Here is a 25,241-nt window from a genome sequence, read left to right as displayed (position 1 = left end):
CTCCGAAAGACCCCCTATATTTGACCAAAATACAGCTCCGAAAGACCCTTGATTTTGATAATTTCAGCTTTAAAAGACCCAAAAGTTGCTCATTCCTCATATTGCTTGTTTTTTCAGGCGATTTTCAACCAAAAAGCCAAGAAAAACCCTTGATTTTGACTTTTCGCAGCTCCAAAAGACCCCATTTTACTTGTTCACAGCCCGGTTCGCAGCTCCGAAAGACCCTTTACCGGTACGCCATCAGCTCCCAAAGACCCACCACCTCAAAATTCCGGGGAGCATACCCACCAAATTTGTTTGATGTGCCCCCCCGGGAGCAGTACTTTGAAGGCAGAGAGTGGAGATGGAAACACACAAAGCTAATAATACACACAGCAGACCCGGGGTCGGGGATGAAGTGCCACGCCCGGCCCACACAGCAGGTATGGAACTAAGTCTACTGCACGCAATACTTCTACCAAATGGTGAGATGCAGAGGATGAAATAGTGCACTACTCTACTGGAGGAAGCTGCAGAGGTTGTTAAAAGCAGGCAAGAATGGCAATGGCAGCATGCAATAATTTAGAAATGGCAGGCACACTTGACTAACTTTCAAGATGGCGGATGATTGGTCAGCAGATCATAAATAAGTTAAAAGTCAAACAGAGAACATCCAAAGTTACTATGCTATGCGACCAGATAATGACGAGCACACCATACACCAAGCAGTTTTAAGCTAAAAAGTACAATTTAAGAAGTGAGGACTAAGTTATACATTATGTGACTTAGCGGTATTTGTTATGAAGCACGGTAGAGATGCAGGTCCAAAATGGCGTCGTCATCGATCCCCGTAGTACATGCAGCAACTCCCGGCGAGTACACAACTGGTAAACTTGTCCAACACGGTTAAAAAATAACACAATTTCACGTCACTTCACCGAAGAAACACAGGCACCAACGGAACAGCACAGTTTATACTTCACTACAGCACAAATTATACTTCACTACACGCTAAAAACTATCATATTAACATGGTTAAAATGGTTAAAATGGTTAAAAAGGACTACGGGGCACACCGACATCGCCTGGCTAATAATTATTTGGTGCAGCAGTGATATTAAAATGAATACACGGGATCGATACACGTGAATTGCTATGCACGATTTTGATATCAGACGAAAATCTTCGGATACTGAGTTAGAAAATGATGAATATCTCTCGTAAATGAATTTTTCTCAAGAAACCAGATGTGGTCTCATACACTTGAAAATACGTGTTGAACAGATATTATAGTCGTTAGCGTGCGCTTTGAAAATTGGCCGTGCGCTTTGAACTCAAAATTTGACCAAGACTCTCAATTTTATATTGCGCTGGTCTTGTATAGCAGGCTATAGCGGCACTCACTCAAGTGGAGAGAGTATAACCATTGACCGCAATGTCGTATACAAGCTTGCTCACAGAGCGAGAAATCAATTACCCCGTCTATGTCAGTAGCCTTAGTCAGGTCACTTCGCTAATAATATGCATCTCATAAGGTCCGAATAAAATGGTCATGGGTGGCTGTGGATTCAACCTACCATGGCGATTTCTACTATGAAGATATCGGGCGATGTCACTGTGCGGGGAGAGGACTGAGAAGTCACGTCTTTCCTCTTCGTTCCTATTCGCGGTTCATTTCATCATTCAGCCGGCTTTTAAATTGTTATTTGGAGCTTGTCGTACCATCAGTTAGTAGTCTCCCAGGCGATTTAGGACTGAATCAGCAGCAGGCATTTACGTACCCTTTTTTACCGTAGTCTCCTCCGCCACCGGTTTGTGTTGAGTGAGCGGAATCATCTCGGCTGTGGAGAAGACCAGTGAAACGACTTTTTGAGCATTAATTAGCGCCCCCTACAAAATGTTTTGGAAGCAAAAACTAAGGACATCACAAAAATATTTTTTATGAGGTTGATTTAGATCAACTTAAGATTTGTGATGCATTATGGGGGACGTTTTACTTCCTGCAACCCCAAAGCAGGCGTCCGCTACCCATCAGATGGGTAACGGCTTAACTTTAAGCACATCACAATTTCAGAAACATGCACGAGTTCTTATAAATGGTGAAATACGAAAATATAATCTATGGTGTCAACCTCAACACGAAAAATGCATTTTCTGTCTCGAAATCGGCGATACATCACGAAACGACCCCTTAATTTTGACGCTACCTCCCCTAAAAGTGCGATACCGTTGATTGAAATTGTTTTGGCCCTCTAATCATGTCAAACGAGTTCGACGACAGAGGTCGCACTTCTAGTTGTCTATGTTTTACCCTCAAATCATATGGAGAACAACCCACTTCACTCCCTTTACGCTTGTTTAATACTCAAGTAGATAGCGACGAGCGATAAACAAATACTAATGAGCGTGAATGTTACTTTGTTGGCCAGAAAGTACAATCGATCTCATTGGATCAAATTTAGGATCTTTGCAAACAAAAGTTCTTTGGATTGCAGTATTATACAATTACCTATTGAATACTATCACAGCCCATTGAGCCGTATCATGCCTGTATCGGACGAAAACACATTGATTATGGTATGTATTAAAATGTATTATAATGTATAAACAGCTATAAACTGTTACTGGGAAAAATTCATGAAAACTGGCATGCATGTCAGTATCACTAAGGTATGCCGTCCAGTGAATACCAGCTGTATAGTAACTACAAATTTCGAACGTTTGAGGAGCCGGGAGTTTCAATTATTGGAACTGAGTGAATACACATAGATGGAACCATTTTTCCAAGTCGTATGGCCACAGATAAACATGGCTGTCTAATTATTGAGTACCGAGTTCGTTCCGCAGTCTATTTGCATTATCATATGGGTTTGCCGGACCTCTTTGCAATGTAAGTCATATCAGTGAATAATATCTCATAATTTCAGACAGTAGTCTGTCGCGGGTGAGAATTCTATTATTGTTGGGCCTATAGTGTATCGATAGATTTATTTTACTGTCAAAACGTATGCAGAGTATAGTCTAACATCAAATCAGAGGTCACGGTAAATTGCAAATGTAAACCTGTTATCATAAATCTCGGGCAAATGGTTTGATTTCATATGTATAAATAATTGTCATCGCTCGATATCTCAAAAATTCCCGGGACAAGTTAGCCCTAGAACTCTGGCCATAGTATCCGTTTTTACTTCCACTAGGGCCAGAGGCACTTACATTGAAAAATTTGTTGGAGATGCTTGAACGATCCAGTACAAAAAGTCAATGCTTGATCGAACCAATACAAATGTGTGTCAGGTCACTAATTAACATGATAAAACCCACTTGAGAACACACAATCGCCAGTCATTTCTAAAGACGCATTTATACTCAATCGCTTTTGCAGAAATCTGAATCGCACGCATGATCAGTGTACTAAATCGCCGTCGTATTTGCCTGCTGAGCATGCGCATAAATCGCTGTTTTTCAAAAGCGACACGTAGGCCTATATTGACACCCTCTGTCGGTCAAGGATTCAGTCTGATGATGAGCAACCCATGGGTATAAACACAGCTTTACACAATGACTAATTTACATAGGCACAAAAGACCGTGTTCATGTACCGTTACTCAGCCAAACATGGCAGAGTAGGTCCCGGATGACGGTACATGTTCCTATCTCCTCAACGTTATACCTTTCCAACAAGGAAAGAGATACGAAAAGCGAACGTCTAGGACAAGTTGAAAAGGTCTGGCAATTGTTGGGAAATGCGTGAGGGGGGAGGTCCAAAGTTCGATTCAGTCAGTGACATATCCAAGGGGGCAGCTGCCCCATGTGTAACATCTACGAGTTCACCAGAACGCCATACAAAACCTCAAAGTCCCATAAAATCCCCGCAGTGTAAAGGGCCCTACTCACCATTCCGGAAAAATACAGCCCTCATTTTTGAGATTAATAAAGTCTAAAGACTTGTACGAAGTCTAATTTCAATTTATGCATTCTAGTTTTTGGAAAAGACATGTTTCATTAATAAAGTAATACAAAAAAGTGAAAATTTGAGCAAAATTTCGGCATCAACTCAAGATTTTGAATGCTTAGGCTTGGTGCAAGATTTTTGTAACTTGATTGTCAGAAAACATGCCAAAACTGCATGTTTTGGCTCTTTTGTCAAGAAATTGGTAAAATAGTAAACTTTTTGTCTTATCTCCAGTTAGCAGGACTGGATATACCATAGGGCCAGATGGGCCCGGGCCCAGGGCCCCCAAAATTGCCCTGTGCAGTGTGCATCTTCCATTTTAGCTGAAAACACCATGTTTTGGACCAAAATAGGGTACACAAATTTCAAAAATTTTCGAGCTTCGCGCACACTGGCCTTATTCAGCAAAATTCAGCTTCAATTTGGGTTAAAATTGAATTTTGTTGTGCTAATCAACGGTCCTAGTAAAATCTAAAACTTGGGCACTTGAGTCGAGTGTACATGCCTTCCTCACAGTGCGTGTGGGGACCTCCAAATTTGGCCTGGCCCAGGGCCCCCAAAAAGGTGAATCCGACCCTGCCAGTTAGTGTTAAATGAATGATTAGGATTGAGCTATATGTTTCATTTGGCAGAACTTGATAATACTTTTTAATCCAAAAAATGACTGCTGTATTTTTCTGCAATAGGGAGTAATTTGCGTAAAACTAAAATGGCTGATTATCCGGGGTCAAATTTTAAAGTTTATTAAATCTGGTTAAAAATCATAACGATGTACGCATCATAAGGATTCCGAAAAAGAATAGTTTAACCTATCTTCGATGTACTACTTGGATCAGTTGTCATAATAAGTCATTGCTAAGTATTCATGTAGAAGGAGAAATACTGTAAGCATATAGTAAGTTCTCAAGTTACTGGCAAAAGGGTTCAATGTTAAATTTTGGGTTCCACAGGGTTCAAAAAATGTACAGTATACTTTGACCTATCTTCAATGTTGCGTTCTCGAATTAATACCTTAAAGGTCAAAGGTCAAATGTGTGGTTCTATACAGAGGTAAAACCCGGGTAAAAACCCGTAAAAGTGGTCCGATTTGACGGAACATAGTACAAATAGTACAAAAATAAAGAATAGTTTACAGGGCACACCATTTACATTTCCATGGTGTGGTTTGCGAGTTGTTGTTTTTTAAACAACATTTGCCCACTAGTGAAATGAAAATTAAAAACGCCCACTAGTGAAATACAAAGAAATACCTCGCCCAACTCTGTAAAAAAAATCTGCCGAAAGAAAAAATGCCTGCCCCAAACTCCCATATCCCCCCTGAGAATCAAACTTAAGGGGATACTACACCCCTGTGGTAAATTTGTGACTATTTTTGCATTTTCTCAAAAATAATAACACACTGGTAACAAAAGTTATGTATATTATTGGGGCAAGGAATCCAATTACTACACTGAAATTTCAGTGACTCAAGACAGGCGGCTCAATATATATGATAGGAAACGAGGTACATCCGAGCGGTACCTTATTTCTTATCATAAATAACAAACCGCTTGTCTTGGGTCACTGAAATTCCAGTGAAGTATTGGATTCCTTGCCCCTATAATATACATAACTTTTGTTACCACTGTGTTATTAGTTTATGAGAAAAATGCAAAAATAGGCACAAATTTATGGAGGTGGTAACCCTTAACTAGGTAATAGAAAAATAGGTAAAAAAAGTCAATGGATTTGAAATTTTACTGCGTTATCTAGGTAGCAAAACATCCTAGATGATGCAAACTATTCTATATTTGAATTCGGACTAGCGAACCTTATTTTTGGACTAACAACGTAACAGCGTTTGTACAGTATTTTTTGTGGGACATAAGACTAGAGCACATCAGATATATCGAAGTGTATTCTGAATACGAGGAATGTCCTGATGGTATTTTTTGAAATTGGCGATGTAATACAATTTTTATGGCAAAATATTCAAAATTGATATATTTTTTTTATTTTTCATATTTAAAAGTCCTCGAAGTAAAATCTAAAGATAAAGTGTGTGTGTAGCTGGGAGGAAAAGTCGACGATCAATTGAAAATTTTGACATTTCGTATTGAAGATACACATTTTTTCCCTAACAGGCCTCAATTTTCAGGCGGCGAGCGGCAGAGAGACGGCAAAACCTCTCAGCCGTATGGCATTTTCCATACACTCGGTTAGTTTTGTGGGGTTCATTTTCGAACCCCAACAGTTTTAGCTTGTATTAATATTATTTATTAACATAGGCCACAGTTCTTTAACCCCAATACATTTGTACATTCATTGAATGACCTTTGAAAATTTGGGTACAAAAACTCATACTCTGCAACTTGAGGTCAAATGTTGCACTATGAGTGTTTATAATTGAGGTTATTGAACTATGCCATTGGAGAGGCTATTGTGGTCCATAGTGCTTGTTTGTGATATTTTAAGCGTTTTAAAATTTCAAAATAATCCCATTCAATTACACGGTTGACAATGAAAATGTACTGAATTTAGAGAATTCGTGGCGCTCACCACCTGTCAATTTTGTAGGTTTTTGTTTGGGGTGGGGGGGGGTGGGGAGGAGAAATCTAGATCTTCAATACGAAAAATCATAATTTTCAAATGATTGTCGGCTTTTCCTCCCAGCTACATACACTTTAAGTAGGCCTACGTATCATTATCAATTTTACTCCGAGGACTGTTAGATGTCAAAAATATCAGTTTTGAATAATTTGCCATAAAATTTGTTGCGAATTTCAAAAAGTCAAATTATTTGATATCAGCAGGAGATTCTTCGTATTCAGAATGTAATTCGATATGTCTGATGTGCTCTCATGTCCCACAAAAATTAATGTGTAAACGTTCATACCAGAACCCGAACAGTATGAGTACACCAACAAGTGACGCGAGGGAAGAGGACGCGAAATTTTTCGTCATTTTTTTCCGTATGCGTAAATATTGACCGGTACCTACATGGATAGGATTGCACTTGAACATTTTGTGAGTTTTGATTATCGCAGCCAACTTAGAGGGATTCTTTAACTATGTGCAATTTTTTTTCAGGAAATGTAAATCCCTGGAATCGTTAATTAGAGATCAGTCACTAAATTTAATTGAATGTAGACAATTCAAGTGAGTGGTGCGAATCCGGTAATAAACACTTTGTCCTGATTTTTACGCAATCTGCTCACACACATACCAGATTTCTTTTGGTCACTGAAATTGATTTGATTTGAGCGAAATGGGCTATTATAGAAGTGTGATATCTATAACAAAAGAAGAATCATTATACCAAGTTGTTCGGAGAATAAAAGGGTCATATTTTGACAACCATGCATTTTTATAGCTGGGTATTTCTTTATAAAATCTGTGATGGTCCCTGAACAAAATCGTTATTAGTATTAGGGACTATATCAAAACCTCAGGAAGAAAAGGACCATCCAATTCTTGTTGATTGAATAGAGAAGCTCTGCTTGCTTGTTATCGATTGAATACAATATGCAGGATACTTTTAGGTCAACCTATGGATAGTCCATACAGGACCAACGCAATATTTAGCACCATACTCAACGCCGTCAGGCGTTGGTCCTCATAAATCCGTTCGCAATATTTAGTACCATAATCAACGCCGCTCAGGCATGTTGGTCCTCACTCTAAATCCGTTCGCCACCACCATCCCCCAGCAGTGCACCCTCATTATAATAAACAGTGACCAAAACCAAACCAGTCGATGAGTTACGTCATGAATCCAAATATGGAAAATAGCCCCGCCCATCATTCGGGCCATCATTCAACCGCATCTATTACATAACTGGGACTCTCAAGTCATCTCAAGTACTTGGTATCCCAATCGATTGATTTTGAAAATGCAATCAAAGCAATACAAACTTTTGAGGTCGCTTACCAGTGCATGGAAATAGTAGATACCTACTATTTCCATGACCAGTGTAAATCTGGTTGGTATGAATTAAATGAAAGTTTTTGTTGCTATATCAGTGCAGAGATAATGTAGGCCTAATCAGTGTTAACAAAAAGTCATCTGTATGATTCTAGGATTGTTTTCTTTTTTTATTTAATATTGTCACATTTGTCGATAGGCCTAACCGTGATACCATTAAAAAAGCTAAAAGAACATCAATTCTACACACCGTTTATTTGGAACTGAACTTTGATTTATTTAAGTCATAATGTACTAGGGTACCTGCAGGTAATATGGGACCATTAAGGACGTTTAGCTTATGTGCATAAAAAACTATAGAAGATATGCCCAAAAGAGATTGTTATGATGAACAACCTGTCCTTTAAGATTAATAAAACAGGCAATGTTATCTTGTTTTTATGTTTGTTTGGACGCTATGACGTCAAAATGACGTCATCGTCAAGTGTCCCATATTACCTGCATGTGCAGGTAATATGGGACACTGTGTTATCTTTATGGTGAAAATCAAAATGTTCAGAAAATCACTCTTTTGTTCTAAAAACATTTTTTTTACATGTTTTTGAATGTTAAATGCAAATTTCAACAAGAAAATTCAATTTTCTAAATAGTTTTGCTTTTCGCATTGACAATGCACACAATTTCCTATGTGTCCCATATTACCTGCACCCATTCAGTTGAAAATCAGAGAAAATAATCATTTATAAAAGGAAAGTGCCACTTTTCAGTGGAATTTTACCTGCTGATAAGCTTAACCCATCACCTAAAGATCATAAAAAGTGACAAATGCACCCTCAGTACCAGAGTATTTGGATACACAATCATAAAATGTGGCGTCATTGATTTTATATCAGGCCAAAAAACGACGTAAATTTTTGGGCAATTTCACTCTTTTGGCATTGATTTCCAAGAGTTTGATACACAGACTCCAAAACATGAAACTGCATTTCTAGAAGCACAATTGATGTCTCTAAACACTTAACAAATCAACTTAAAGTGTGTACCTTCTCTAAGCTACTTTTTGTTAAAATGAAAACAGGTGTCCCATATTACCTGCTGTCCCATATTACCTGCAGCTACCCTATCTTAATATAAATTTGGTTAATTTTTTTTTATCCTTATTTTATGGCATATTTGTAATGTATACACATGTCACAACTTGTATCCAAATGGATTCAGCCAAATTTGTTGTGTTTGTAGGTAAAAAAAGCAAAGTTGTACATAAAGTGATAATTCAAGATTATGACTTTATGTCCTCGTATAGAAGTGCGTGTTAAACGGCCAAAATAACAAGCAGTGTTTACCTCGTTAATTCAGTTCAAAATGGACAGAAGCCATTCCCGATAATTAGGGCCTATTACTGGTATTATTTCAGCATTTTGAATATATAATGACAAATTTAAAATTTGAAGAAATCGTACATTAAGCCTTAAACACCTAACTGGAAATAACAGAGTTTGTATGAGGCGAGGTCCAAAAGAGGAACACTGCAAAATCTAAATGTTTAAAGGCCTAATTTGCCATATTTGGTAGAGTTACAGTAATTAAAGAGCTAAGGAACGTTCATAAATACTTCGGTATATGTCAAAACTTTTTTTGACCCCCTACATATGTTAAACTTTTAGAACCACTTTTTTTTATAGATTCAAAACTTTTTGGATCCCTTTTTCTGTATACACCAAAATATTTTGTACCCCCACACCAAAATCACTAAAACACCCGTTTTAGGCCTACTTATGAATTCCAAGGGGTCATAGGTCAAAAACCATAGGTCGCAGAAAAATGTTATGATTGACGTTTTTGATCCAAACATCCATCTTAGTAAACTGATACACTTTGCAAGATGTATATATGTCAATTTTCAAAAAATTTCCCATACAAAAATTTGTTCTTTTGGTCAAAACTGAACAAAAATCACCAAAAAATGCCATTTTTACCCATAAATTAAATGTATTGAATTAAGCGATGGTCTTTTTTTTGCCTTATTCCAGGGTCCAATATAATGGAGAAAATTTGAACATCATTAAATGAAGAGTTTGGTTCCAAAAGGCATTAAGTCCAAAGACTGTTTTGTGGGATTTTTTATTTGAAAATATTGAGTAGCAGTAACCTTTGCCACTCTAATAACATTGGCGTAGTAGAATATATAGTTATAAAAAATTTGGCAAATAATTGCAAATCCCTTTAACTTCCCACGTGCGAAGAAGAAAAAGGCATCAAGTGCAATTGCAGCCATTTTAAAACCTTGGATTTGACCATTTTGGGGACAAATCTATTGTTGAAAGAGAACAAGCCAGATGTGCAAACATATCCATTCCAATCGTTAAATGTCATTTCAACTTTAGAATGTAAAAATATTCCAGCAAAATGTTACACAAGGCAGCTATTGAACTAATGCCTTTTGGAAACAAACTCTTGAAATATTATGTTAGTAAAGAAAATGAATAGGCCTACTTCACTTTAATAGGAATTGGACTAAACTACAAATCAAGTAAATGACTACATTTTATGACGATGTCGACATTTTAAAGAAAATGAACACAAATTGGCGCTGACTGAAAAAAAAGCTCCCTTCGTCTGTTGGCGGGTAACTGAATTCTAGCTTATTCGAAGCATGCAAAATAGCGTCGTCATCCATTTTATATTATTGTAAAACAAATAATAATAACTGAGGCCTAATGATAAAATTAAATGATGGAAACCCCAACCCACCAAAAAAAAACCCTGTATAATGTGCGCAACCTACAAAGTGAAGAACTTGAAAAAGAACATTTCAGCCCGAATCACGGGTCAAATAATCGCCAGTATCTTCTTAACCATTGATTTATATGGGACAGGAATAGAGGTTATCCATGTTCTATAAGCTGCATGTCCTATCAACGACTGCTATACCTTGTTTAGGACATTCTAAAAAGTACCTGCATGTGCAACCATGACTGTTTCAAAATAGCCCGCCAAAGTCATGCAGGTAACTCCGAGGTCGTGCATTGAATTAGTTTGAATGAGGACTACTACGGGAACCAGTGCCTTTTGTTAGAAGTCACACATGAGTGAAGTGGATAACCTCTATTATCAAAAGTCCCCGGGGAAAATCTTCAATAGTTGCCCAATTGCCTACCACCTCGCGGGTTTAGTAACCCTGTGAAGAAGTAAAATCAGATCAATGCTCATTCACGTGGATGATGAACATTGATCGCGATTGAAGAGGACATAGATAAATTGAATGAATGGACATGATTATCGATATTGTTACGCAATAGTGGTGTTAGATCCAAAGCTGGAAGCTAGTAGTTGGCAGTTGGAAGGCAAGTCTAATCTGATTGGCTAAATATCGTCAGTAGCTGTCAGTAGGCGTGGTTAGTCAGTTTGACATTTCCCTTGACTTTCCAAGGAGGATATGTCGGATCTATAGGACCAACGCCTGACGGCGTTGATTATAGTACTAAATATTGCGTTGGTCCTGTATGGACTACCTATGGACAGTAGGCCTACACTCATAACGCTAGTCAGCTGCTGGCTATTGTTATACAAGACCCACTCAGTCATTTAATTTATAGGCACTGGAAGCGGTCAAATTCGGTGTTGAAATGAGCAAAATTTTGAGCTACGCCTTTTCACGTTATGATTTATTTTAAATTAAAAGTAATAGTTCATTAGTTCAAATCATCCTCCAAACACGCTCCAGAAGACATGCAAATGCATGGAGTACAAAAGAATATACTTTGATCAATACCAGTTTACAGATGATTGGTATTGTATTCCGATATCAATGCGCGTTAATAAATCACTCTTCTTTCTATGTTGAAATAAGAGTGGTATCATCGGCGTACCTCAGGTTAGTAATTCTTGTACCGCCAAACTTCACTCCACCTTCAAACCCCTCCAAAGCTGTTCTCATTATTTAAATACTTTATCTTGCCGGAGACTCGCTGGTCGGGTATCTCCGTGTCCTAGATTTTTCACTGCCAGTTTGTATTTCTTTATATGTATTTTATTGTTGCTATATTTATTTTATTCGTGTATTATTATTTGTCTTTTAATTAATTGTAATTAATGAGAACAAACTGGCTGATTTAATAAAATTCAGAGTAGATGTTAAATAGGTTTGGTGATAGCACACAGCCCTGTCGTAAGCCTCTTCCAATCTTGAACCAATCTGTGTCCCCACTACTTGTTCTGACTGCCGATTCTTGGTCTTCATATAAGCAGCTGATCAGATCCACAAGATGACGTGGGAAACTCATCTTTTCATAGTTTCCCACATCTGAGGGTGGCTAACACAGTCAAAAGCTTTACTGTAATCTACTGTTGGGTCTATACATGAATGTAAAACCAAATTCCTTCAGCAAAGTTTACGAACAAGTCGGATGATAACAAAATTTCGGTATTAAAAGGCAAACCTTAGTCAGTAACACATTTGGTAGTCAGCCAGAGAATCACACATGGAATTTTAAAGGGATTTTGATACTCAGTTCCACATAGAAAAGCATGAAAGCTCCTCGATTCATGAGACTATGCTGATTTTGTTTTAATAGATGCATTAAATGTTAGCTGAATGTTTTTTGATGAAAGTCAAGTTGTAACTTTGATACGGAAAGCGCTATAACAAAACGGTTTTCAGTTTTGGCTTTCTTTACTCAAGGGCTAGAACCTTTAATTTGATACATAGGCTTAGGAACTGGGGGCTTGAGGGGCTCAGCCCCTCAATAATTTGGTGCGGGGCTGGAATACCTTTCAGCCCCCCCCCCAATAATCCTAGGTGAACTTAAAAAATTGTGATAAAATAGAGGGAAAAGGGGTCTTTGTGACATATATTTTGCAAACTTTTCTGACTGCCAGGGGAAACCCCTCGTGCACCCACCCCCCCAGTCTGGCCCCACAACATTTTTTCCAAGTTTCAGCCCCCTCAATGTTGAAAATCTTCCTAAGCCTATGTGATAAACTCCTCAACAAAAGTTTGGACAGTTTTTTCAAGTATCTGTATCTCCAATTATTTGTGACATATTTATATCATGTTACATATCACTGGCTAGTTACAATGCTCCCTTTACAATGAAACCCCATTTGAAACAATAATTTTTTTCACGGCTGAGTACACGCCTTGTGAATGTATTGGGGTCTCAAACAGAATTTGCCAAATTGACCATTATTCTGTGCTCAAACAACGCTATCCACTAACCTCAATAGCGGGTGCAAAAACCACAGGCAGCCACAATAGTCAGGCACCTTCTCCTGGTGCTGCTCGCCGACCTGGTTACACGTTACTGTGGGATGGCATTCCATTCAACAAGGATACGTCGCAGGTCATTCAATGTGGTTGCATATGGGCTTCTCTGGCATGCACAGCACGATCAAGCTGGTCCCACAATTGTTCAATCGGGTTGAGGTCTGGCCCCCAAGTCTGGGCTAATGGCAGGTCATTTTGACTCTACTCCCGTATTCTGTAGGTAGTCATTGACTACCGTGGCTATGTGGGGCGAGCGGTGTCATCTTGGAGTATTGCATTAGGTCCCAGATTGTAAAGTTATGGGATTGCAGCTTGCTGCACAGAATAATGGTCAATTTGGCAAATTCTTTTTGAGACCCCACTACATTCACAAGGCGTGTACTCAGCGGTGAAAAATGTTATTGTTTCAAATGGGGTGTCATTGTAAAGGGGAGTATTGTAGATGTCCATTGATATGCAACACGATATGAATATGTCACAAATAATTTAAGATACAGATGCTTGAAAAAACTTTCCAAACTTTTGTTGAGGAGTTTATATAAAATGATGCGGTTTGATGACAAATTTGAATTCACCTTTTATAGGATAAAATTCACCTTTTATAGGATAAAATTGTTACCCCATGTTTTTTAAATTTTATTTATTTATATTTATTTATTTATAACATTTGGCACAAGGCCAGGCAGATCCAATATTGATTACACAATAAATTGAAGGATTGCCCTTACATTAAAATCAGAAACATTACTAGAAAATACATATAATCAATACAGAATAAAATAAAACAAAACATAAATTATGTGAACTGGTTAGAGGAGGTGGGACTGGATGGCCAATTTGAAGGCTTGCAGGGAAGAAGCATTGACAATAGCTTCAGGGAGATAATTCCAGATGGAGGAGGCAAACGGATAAAATGATCTCTGGGACAATGAAAGCCGACGGAAAGGAACTTGAACAGCGCGGGAATTGAGGTTTCGTAGACCGGGTCTGGGATGCCGGCTGGAAAGGGTTGGGAGAAGAACAAAGATTGGCAAAGATTTTAAATAAGTGACACAGAGAAGCAACATCACGACGCTTACTAAGAAGAGGCAGGTCGGAATCCAATAGAAGGTCCTCATGGGAGAGATTCCAAGACTGAAGAATGACACGGCAGGCGAATCTTTGGGTAGACTCAAGACGGTTGGTAAGGGTTATGTTCAGAGGATGCCAAGTAGTACAACCATACTCCAGAATGGGGCGAACCAAGGCCAAGTACAAAGAACGACGGATGCTGAAGGGGCTGATTGGAAAGATCTATGAATGAAGCCGATGATTTTGCGAGCTTTTCTGCATATGTTATCGATGTGAAGATTCCAGGAAAGCTTGTCAGACAGCCAGACACCAAGAAATTTCGCAGATGACACACGTTCAATAGGCATGCTGTTAAGAGTGAGATTGAGATCCGGAAAAGGGTCCTTCTTAGTGGAAATGACCATGACTTTTGTTTTGGAGGAATTGACAGAAAGGTGATTAAGGGAGAACCAAGAATGGATGGAATCAATGTCGGATTGGAAATCAACCAAGTCAGCAGGAGCAGAGATAGGCTTGAAGAGAGTAGTATCGTCTGCATAAAGAACAAGAGAACTGTTTAAAGAAAAGGAAGAAAGACACAAGTCATTAAGGGGGTACTACATCCCTGCACAATTTTGTGCCTATTTTTGCATTTTCTCAAAATTATAGCGCATTGGTGACAAGTAAGATATGTATATTATAGGGCAAGGACTACAACTACTGCACTGGAAATTTTATTTCAGCACAGACAACAGTTGTGGAGTTACAGTCAAAAATGAGGGAAAACCAATATTTGATCAATAAATCAATAACTACTTGCTTTGAGTTGCTGAATTTTCAGTACAGTAGTTGTAGTCCTTGCCCTATAATATACATATCTTACTTGTCACCAATGTGCTACCATTTTTTGAGACAAATGCAAAAATAGGCAAAAATTGGCCAGGGTGTAGTACCCCTTAACATAGACAAGAAACAACAAAATAGTATGTACCTTGTGATTTGTAATTTACTATTGTATTGAATTCGCTGTCGTAATGCGACATCAGAATCCATCGTTGCCAGGTCAACTGGTTCACGCTATATGGATTCGGAACCACGATCAAAATGATCGTCATTACGACAGCGAATTCTCATTAGTGATGCCAAGTGTGATTTTATGTAGGTCTCTTGTTCTAATTGTTTTGTATTTTTATGGTAAATTTGCAGCTCATCAGCATCGTGAAGAATCTACCAAGACTGCAGGCCAGGATAGTACACCACCAGCACGCATATTGAGCAGTCAAGATGAATTGGAGAAGGAGATGCCGGCCATCGTTGACGCAGCTCTTCGTAACATCACAAATGACGATGGCATGGGGTTGGTGCATCGATGATCAGAATTGGACAAAGACTTCTCAATGTTAATATGGCTTGTTTGTGTACAATCCTGGTGAACTACATGATTCTGATAATTGCCTCGCTCTCAGGTGATTTCACAACTCAGGTGCGAAATGATGCGAACTTTAAAGACTGAGGAGTTTTTGGATTTTGTCATGAGTAACATGAACTTTGAACTGGACTTGAGATGTGGCAGATTGTTTATCCAGCGATTCATCACTTGGTTTTTTTTAGCAGTTCTTCAAGCGACGAAGTAACACGATGCGCCAAAATACTATAGGAGACAATGAAACTGTAAGTGATAATGACAGCTTATTACATTTGTGGATATATTGTACATGCTATGAAAAAGCGTTATATCAAGTCAAAGAGCAAAGGAGCTGAGTTACTAGGATATCTGAAAATGGACAAAGCGGACAACAGTACTGCATCAAAGTGGACTGAAAACCTTAATCGCGGTGGACTAAAAAGACCAGCAGAGAAGTTTTTTGTACTTATACAGGGTGATTTAAAATGAACTGTACCCAACTTCAAAAATTAAAATAAAATACTTGCGGACATTTAAATAATTTGTGTTTGCAGGCTGTAACAGGATAGTATGTTTTCTATTATTGGTGAAAAAATCATGTCTTTACCTCTAATGGTTTTGAAGAAAAATACATTCTTAGAAAACACACCAAAAACGATGTTGCACACGGATGAGTATTTTATTCTGTTCTACAGCGTTTTGATCACTCAACTGCCCTCAGACACTTTTAGTTCAAAATAAATTGCGCATGTTCATGTAATAATGAAAATAAGATGAATTGATAAATAAATACAATTAAAATTAAATACTTACCGACATTTAAATAATTTTATGTAGCAAGCTGTAATAGGGTAGTAGGTTATGTTTCCTATTACTTTTCTCAATTACGAGTGTATAGATATTGCACCAGCACCATTTCTATTTGCATTTAAATTTCCCTCTACAATTTCAAGTCAACGAGTCCTTTGTGCTACATGTATTATTTACATGTAATCTCTGGAAACCTGACATTGTAATTGAATATCAATATTATTGATTGTATTATTAAAATAATGCGAAATAACATTTGTCTTGGTTTTGCTGTACATGTACGTAGTCATGGTAGTTGCATTTAACTGTGGTAGAGAACACGGATAAAATTAGTTCTGTGTGTTGGTCTAAAAATGGGATAAAAAAATAAAAAATGCGATATCTTCTGACTAAAACCACTTATTATCAAAATTCAAAATTTCTACTATAGAACCAAATGCTTTCTATGATTACATAAGTTGGGTACAGTTCATTTTAAATCACCCTGTAGTGCAATTGAAAGATGGGTTCGCAAAGTTGTACAGATGGGGAATTTGAACTCAGACTCATTGGAGAATCTAATGCATTACAATGTACTGAGAGTGTCGTGGGAAAAAATAGTCACCAGTGATACCATCAACAAATGGCTTTTGTTAGAGCATGTTCTAGGGCTTTTTTTTTCAAAGTGGATTTGCAGTAACAAAATATATTCGGAAACAATTGGAACTTCCACGAAAAACATCAAAAATTGCTGCAGGAACCAGAAAGGCACTTCGTAAAGAACTACATCAATTATCATAAAATAAATAAGGATTTTATATCAGTTTGCGCATGTAAATGCACATTTTAAGAAAAGTTGTTTTGTGTTTTTGCATTTTGATTCTCTTTTTGAACTTATGTTTATGGATTTGCTATGTGCTCATCAGAAATGTCACAATAGAAATGTTATTTTTTATCTTATAACTATGTAGCCCGGTTTGATTATAACTATGTGAATAGTAATAAAAGAAATAAGGAAGTTATGAAATTCACATTGTATTAACATTTTACTATCATGACATGGTACAAAAAGATATTTGTGAAATCATCGTCTCGAAATAAGATGCAAGATTACAAGTGAATATAATTATCTGTTTCTTGAAGGTTCACTTGCATTAATATTTAATGTAAGCACCAGAGGAAAACGCAATCCTTTTTGCGACTGCAATTGTGTTTTTCCAACAAGTTATAGACCCTAAATTACTTGCTATTCAAGGTTGGAACCAGAGAAATACTGCCAATTAAAAAATAAAACTGAGGGGTTTTTTCAAAGCGGGATCAAGTTGTACATTATAATTAGGCCTACATATTGAATTAACATTCATTGTTAGCTGTGCAAAAAATTCCCCTCAAAATATAAATCCCTTTTATAGCAGTATTCTCTGATGAACCTTGAATAACAATTCTATTACTCTTACGACCCATTATTCAAAATCGCGCACTGCGATTTGTTAAAACACGTCACGTGAGAGCCCATTATTCTGCAATAATGGGTCAAGCGCCGTAACACATTCTACGCACAGTATTACGCTCGGTTACGCGTGCAATTTTTCTGCGATACGCGCTGTCACTTACGCGTACACGCTGCACCTTGAAGTAAACAACTTAAAATATTTGTGCCCAGAAATGATATTTTTTGCAAACCTGTAAAATGCGTTGGAAGCAGAATTTATTTCTGCGCATTTTGACACCTCATTTGATACGATAGCCCAGAAAACAATAAAAGACCGGCCAATTTAATGTAGTGAGGTCCAGATTTGAAAGTTGCACTTACATACAAAATTTAACAATACAAAAACACAGATATCATTACACAGATTTCCTTCTATTACACTGACTACAAAATCAATACAATTTACTGCAACTTTCAAATCTTGGGTTACATTGATTTAAATGTACGCTGTGACGTCAATATTTAGTCATTTGCTGCAAATGAGGTGTCAAAATGTGCATAAATAAATTCTGCTTCCAACGCATTTTACAGATTTGTAATACAATCAACCGTTTTTGAATAATGGCCATTATTTAAGGGGGTCAGTTACTTTTTTTAAGATTGTTTACTTGAAATTGATTATTATAATATCGCAATGTTATGTACAATAAAATTTTGAAAACTTACATAATTTACTCTTGTCCAGCGTGAATCATAGTCTCAGTTATGAATCTTTCTTTAATGCTATGTGAATGCAAAGACATTGATACCATCATCTTCAAACAATCAGTTGACTTGAATTTTGAAAAGTTCAGTCCTGCACATTTTAAATATTTTTAAATCAAGTTTTAAAAGCATTTCTCAAAGAGTAGGCCTACTTCTCAAATGTTTTTTGCATTTACATGACAACATACACCCGTAATAAATCTTGTAAAAATAACAATGCCTAATCACACCACCTCTATTTCGGCAACAAATTTTATGACCTCCACTTCCGAAGCAGTGGCGGCGCTACGGTGGGCATTCCCCCCCAATATTTTTCTTGCCTCCCCCCCCGCAGTTTGCTCCCTCCACTTTTGAGGCAAAAACCCCAAAATCACGTAAACTTCCCATTTTTGCGGCAATTTTGCGCAAAATTTGCCAATTTTGCCCCGCCTGAAATTCACTTTGCCCCCCCCAATGCGCCCCCCCCCCAAAAAAAAAAAAAAATTCCTGGCGCCGCCACTGTCCCAAAGAAAAAGATAGCCCCCTTGTTCTTCTCAAATATTCTCTCCAAAGACTACATTGTATTCTCATAATTCTTGCACTTTATTCAGTCACAGGACGTAATTTTATCAGTAATTCAAGGATTTTTCAGCCATTGTAAGTCCAAATGACTTGAAACTTGGCAGAAAGGTGTATTTTAAGTAGATCTAGAGAAGTACAGAGTCCTTTTTTAAACAAAACCGGTCCAAATTTGAAATAGCCTATAGGCCTAGTGATTTTTTCCAACAAATGGCCAAATTTTGAGCTATTCACATAAACACGATCTAAAAACGTCTGAAAAACAAAATAGGAGCAAATATTGATTATGCTTCTATATGTGGTTTAGGTATATAGGTGGTTTCAGACTCATTGTTGTTTTAACTTTTCTGAAAAAAAGGAATAACTAAGTGTGTAAAAATCCAATATGGCTGCCGTTACCATGGCAACAGTGGATGCAGCGACGAAAAAAATAAATTTTTGAGTTGAGAATTGTTACAAGTATACACCAGTGATGAATGACCAAAAATGCCTTATTACAGCGTAAAAAGTGTCAAAAATGTCAGTAACAAAACATTCAAATATTTAGGTATAATTAGACAAAAATGGCAGGTGTCAAGAATTTTTGGCATAAATTTGACAAAATATTCACAATTTGGTGATAAAGCATTCAAAAAGGGATTTAGGTCCACTTAAAAAAAGTGTGCATGACCATTTTAAAAAAGCTCGACTATAAGTATGGAAGTCCTGCACCCTAAATAAATATGCGTATGGGCCTGGAGAAAACATACCATTTCAATGCATCCCCAAAATGTTTCTTCTTTTTTTCATCGATATCGCAGCTTCGTCTAGGCCTAAATAAAAATCCCTATAAAAAGGGATGCGTCTGGTCCTGAGAAAAGATTGGATGCGTTGTGGTCATGGAAACAGACTTGACGAATCAGGATCCAAGTACTAGTATATTCTCATGACTTTTTATTAATCGACATAAATATAAAAATGAATATAGTTGGTGGTATTTAAATAATTTTTTGAGAATTATTACTTTTTATTGTTGATGGTATTGGACATTATGTACTCAAGTAGCAGCACGATGATAGCGACACAGGCTGTGTACTCTCAGACATGCATGTAGTAAAAGTGCAATAACTTTGTAATTATTCGCGCAAGACATATAAAAGTATACATTTTCATGAAGGCAAGACATCAATAAATCTTAATATAAATACAGATTTGGGGTAAAAACAACAATTATGAAGAAAATCACAAAAAAGTGAGTTTTTTGGCAATATTTGTTAGGTACATCATAACAAAAAAACACTCTTTCCAAAATATTTTATTTTGTTTTTAGCTCAATCTTGAGGCTCCATTCCAAAAACAGTTTTTTTATTTTTTTGATATTGGCCTTATTTTTTGAGATATTGACCATATAAGGCATCAAATTGACTTTTTAAAATTCACAAACGCCTATTTGCACAAAATGATGCCTAAACTCGGAAATAGACCAAAATATAAAAAATGAGAAAACCGTTTCTTGAGTCGATCATGCTTTTTACGATGATCATATTTGCTTACCTATAGATGCTGTATTTATTGAGTTATCGTGTACCTAAATCGTCATTTTACCGAGAAAATGAACATTGAAATAATGGCCGTTGAAGTTTAAAGTGGTCACAATTTGCACTTTCATCGAATCTCGCAGGAGAATGGGGCAGTTTTTATTTTTCTACCTTACATTACATAAACATCGGGTAAATCCACGGCCCCTTGAGAAGTTTGAGCGAAATCCATTCATAACTTGATATTTAAATCGGGGGAAAGAACTTGAAAAAACCACATTTTATCAGCTAAAACGGAGCCATTTGACCACCAGGTTTTTGTGCTTCCGTGGTGTTTCCATAAGATGCGCCGCGCATGCAGATAAGCGTCGCGTATGCGTAGCGTATTTGTGCGTTAACAAATTGCGCGATACGCAACGCGATGCGTTGTTGCGCGCGTGTACCCTGCTGGTACAACAAAGATTTTCTTTCCTTTTCAATTTCAAACACGAGTGGAATAGTGAAATAAAATCCTTAAAATATTGCAGTTGGAGTTTACAAATCTGGATTTTCATTCCTTGTATTTATAAAAAACATAACAAAGTACAAACATATCAAAAAAGCTCAATTTTGCGAAAGAAACAATGCCTAGAGTACACAGCTGCCTTAACTGACTACTCTTTCTTCTTTAAAAAGGTTAATATTATAATGCAACCCTGGCACAAAATGGTATAATCCTAGTTGCGGCATGAGAGTGGTACTGTTTCACCCCGTTGACCTCCATATGACCTTTGACCCCGGATGACTTCTGATTGATAACCTTTGACCTCGGGAATTAATTAATTAATTAATTATTAATTAATTAATTAATTAATAATTAATTAATTAATTAATTAATTAATTAATTAATTAATTAAATCTATTTATTTATTTATTTATTTATAAAACTCTTTATGTCTTCATTTATTAAGGGTTAATATATTTAACCAATCCCTGTCACATAATTTATTAATTAATTAATTAATTAATTAATTAATTAATTAATTAATTAATTAATTAATTAATTAATTAATTAATTAATTAATAATTAATTAAATCTAGGCTGGTCAAAACCCATCTCTACTTTCTCTGTCTCAGTATGTCAATGATCACTTTGTGAAATGAAGTGCATTACTTTACCAGCGTGCTTCACTTTTTGTGTAATATAATTAGCGTTGGATTTTAGAGAACAAAAAATAGTTTCAAATTATACTATTTCATATCATTCCCGGGATATCATTAAGTTTGGAGGAACATTATTACAAAAATTACAGTAATATAATGTAATACATTAATATTATGGCAACACACGACTATGTTCATGTAATTTTGAAGCTGTATGTATAAATCTTCTGATTTATTATATTGTACTTTCTAGCGTTGACCTATGAACCTATTATGGCCACAATTCTTCCTACTAAATTTATGACACCATACGCCGCCTTACCCTAAAGAGTCATAAAAGGCTGGTTGGTCAAATCCCATCTCTGCCTCAGTCTCTGTCTCAGTATCAATGATCACATCTTCAGCTGAGTTATAACAGATAACTTCTAGAATGTGTCACTGGAACTCCCTGGGGATTTAATCCCGACACTAAATGCATCTGGCCCCTTGGGGCCAGACGCGAAAAATAACCTGAAGGAAACACATGTCTAGATCCTGGGTATGGGATAAATAGCTTCCTGCAAACACAAAATGTTCTAAAAGGTTTATTCAAAACGTTTTGATAACATTTAAATGTTGGGTTATATAAATATTATGAATACATTTGAAAAAATTATTTGGGGTAAACATTTTTGCAAAATATTTAACAGTGATCCCAGCGCAAGTGTAAACTAGAATTACACTGTTCGTAATTAAGGTGGCCTCCACAACAAAGGTTGGTAAATATAAAGAATACTATCTATCACAACACCAAGTTTGATATAATATTGGATGGCTGAGCATGATACCATAACATATCGGATGAGTCATAAAAATATCGGACGAGCCAACGGCGAGTTCGATATTTGTATGACGAATCCGATATGTTATGGTATCATGCGAAATAAGCCATCCAATATTATCATTATTAGGTTTTCTTAACTCCTAATAACCCTGAAAACATAATAATGAAGTTGATCGGTGATTGTGTTTAAGCTGGAGAGTGGATCAATAGAAATGTAGCAAAATATGCAAATACGCTCATTAATATTCATATACAAATAAAATGATGCAAAATTATTCAGCACATCAGACCAGTCACCTATCCTATCACCATACCAAGTTTGATATAATATTGGATTGCTGAGCATGATACCATAACATATCGGATGAGTCATAAAAATATCGGACGAGCCAACGGCGAGTTCGATATTTGTATGACGAATCCGATATGTTATGGTATCATGCGAAATAAGCCATCCAATATTATCATTATTAGGCTTTCTTATCTCCTAATAACCCTGAAAACATAATAATGAATTTGATCGGTGATTGCGTTTAAGCTGCAGAGTGGATTAATGACAATGTAGGCCAAATATGCAAATGAGCTCATTAATATTCATAAATATGCAAATAACATGAAAGTATACAGCACATGAGGCCACCATGTACTATCACCGTACCAAGTTTGAAGTTGATCTGCCATTGCGTTGGAGCTGCACAGTGAATTAATGAATTTGCTTCCGCCCGGACAGCCACACAAAGAAACAAAGATACAAAGAAAGAAAGAAAGAAAGAAACAAACAAACAAAGAAGCAAACAAACAACATTTAAAATTATGTATTTATCTATTTATTAATTTATTTATTTATCTGCTATTACATAAAAGCAATGTACATAACAATTGGTAGAATTATACAAAGGCCATATACATGCAAGAATTATTAAAAGCACAAACATCAAAAAAGCATACATCAAATACATCAAATATATCAAAATTTATTAAAGGTCATAAAGTATTTACATTTCTTTGTTTAATAAATACAATTTACGTAACACTTGTAAAAATATATAGATATTAAATTAATTAAGGGATCTAGAATGGGCGTTTATGGCGTTTCGACAGTATTTTTGTGGGACATGAGAGCACCTCAGACGTATCGAATTGCATTCTGAATACGAAGCATGTCTTTCTGATATCAAATAATTTTAATTTTTGAAATTCACGATATAATACAAATTTTATGACAAATTATTAAAATTTGATATTTTTCAAATTTTTGATATATAACAGTCCTCGAAGTAAATTTTATAAAAATAAAAGCCGACGATCAATTGAAAATTTTGACCTTTTATATTGAAGATATGGATTTTTTCCCCCAAAAGACCTAATTTTTTTGTGTGTTTTGGGAAAAACTCCATATCTTCAATACGAAAGGTCACATTTTGAATTGATCGTCGGCTTTTCATCCCACCTACATACACTTTAAGTATAAATCATCAGATTTATAAAGTTTACTTCAAGTACTGTTAAATATCAAAAATATCAATTTTTAATGATTTGCCATAAAATGTGTATTACATTGCGAATTTCAAAAATCAAAATTATTTGATATCAGATGGACATTCTTCGTATTCAGAATGCAATTCGATATATCTGATGTGCTCTAATGTCCCACAATAAATACTGTCCAAACGTTCATACCCCTTCCCTTAAGAACACAGACATCCAAATATGAGCATACATCAAAATAGCCTACATTATTCATTAAAAGACATATAAGTTAAAACCTCTGCTCATTATTTACATTTCAGACATCCAAATGGCAGCATACATCAAAATACATTATTCATTAAAAGACATAAAAGTTAAAACATTTGGCTCATTATATTTCTCATTATAATATTACAAAATCTTAGGAATTCAGAAATTATTGTGAAGTGCCCGTTTGTGTAGATCAGACATTCATTGTATTTTGTAAATGATGTAAATTTTCTGTAGTAAACTAAACAGATTTTATTTTTATATATTTTTCAAAAGAAATAAAGACACAACATTACTAGCAATATGAAAACAATAAGTACAAAACTATACGTCAATATTGAAAACACGTAAAACGCAATACCCTAACCTAACGTTAACCTTACGCCACCTCGATCGCCGTGTAATCCCTATACGCTGGCGAAGTTATGTAATAATCGGATTAACTACCATAGCAATAGGTGAAAACAATTTTTGAATATACCGCGCTGCACTGATACGTTCACGCGGTACCTCTGCATTGAACCATATCATGCTGATCACTTGCACCTGTAAGATAAGTATCTTTGAAAAGACCAGTATTGTGTTCAATCTATGATTGCAGACATACACAGATGATGAGTGTAATCTGCTTGTAGTGCAGCGCGATATGTTCAAAATTGTTTTCACCTATTGCTATGGCAATTAATCCGATTAATTACGTAACTTCGCCAGCGTATGGCGTTGCTTTTCGTCGGCGTCTATTGTCATTGACAGATATTTGACTCCGTGGAACGGGCTGAAAATGAGATAGGCTAGTTTCGTAAAATTCTTTTATTTCAAAAACGGAACAGTCGATTGTCAAAATTCAAAAGGTATGTGATAACTGATATATTCCGCAATCACATCGGTTATTTAGTTATGTTTGGTTTATGCGTTAAT

The 25,241-nt window shown here is 36.3% G+C and overlaps 1 long non-coding RNA gene across 1 annotated transcript; it reads left to right on the top strand.

Moving 5' to 3' along the window:
• The first annotated feature begins 2,497 nt into the window (after positions 1-2,497).
• LOC140171411 (uncharacterized) lies at positions 2,498-17,569 on the top strand. Its single transcript, XR_011861592.1, has 2 exons — positions 2,498-2,556; positions 15,358-17,569. It is a non-coding gene; the product is annotated as an uncharacterized lncRNA (long non-coding RNA).
• The last annotated feature ends 7,672 nt before the right edge of the window (positions 17,570-25,241 follow it).

This window comes from Amphiura filiformis, chromosome 15, assembly GCF_039555335.1.
Source record: "Amphiura filiformis chromosome 15, Afil_fr2py, whole genome shotgun sequence".
Classification (NCBI taxonomy): domain Eukaryota; kingdom Metazoa; phylum Echinodermata; class Ophiuroidea; order Amphilepidida; family Amphiuridae; genus Amphiura; species Amphiura filiformis.
The sequence above is the reverse complement of the archived record's forward strand: the minus strand, read 5'-3'. Positions and strand labels throughout refer to the sequence as shown.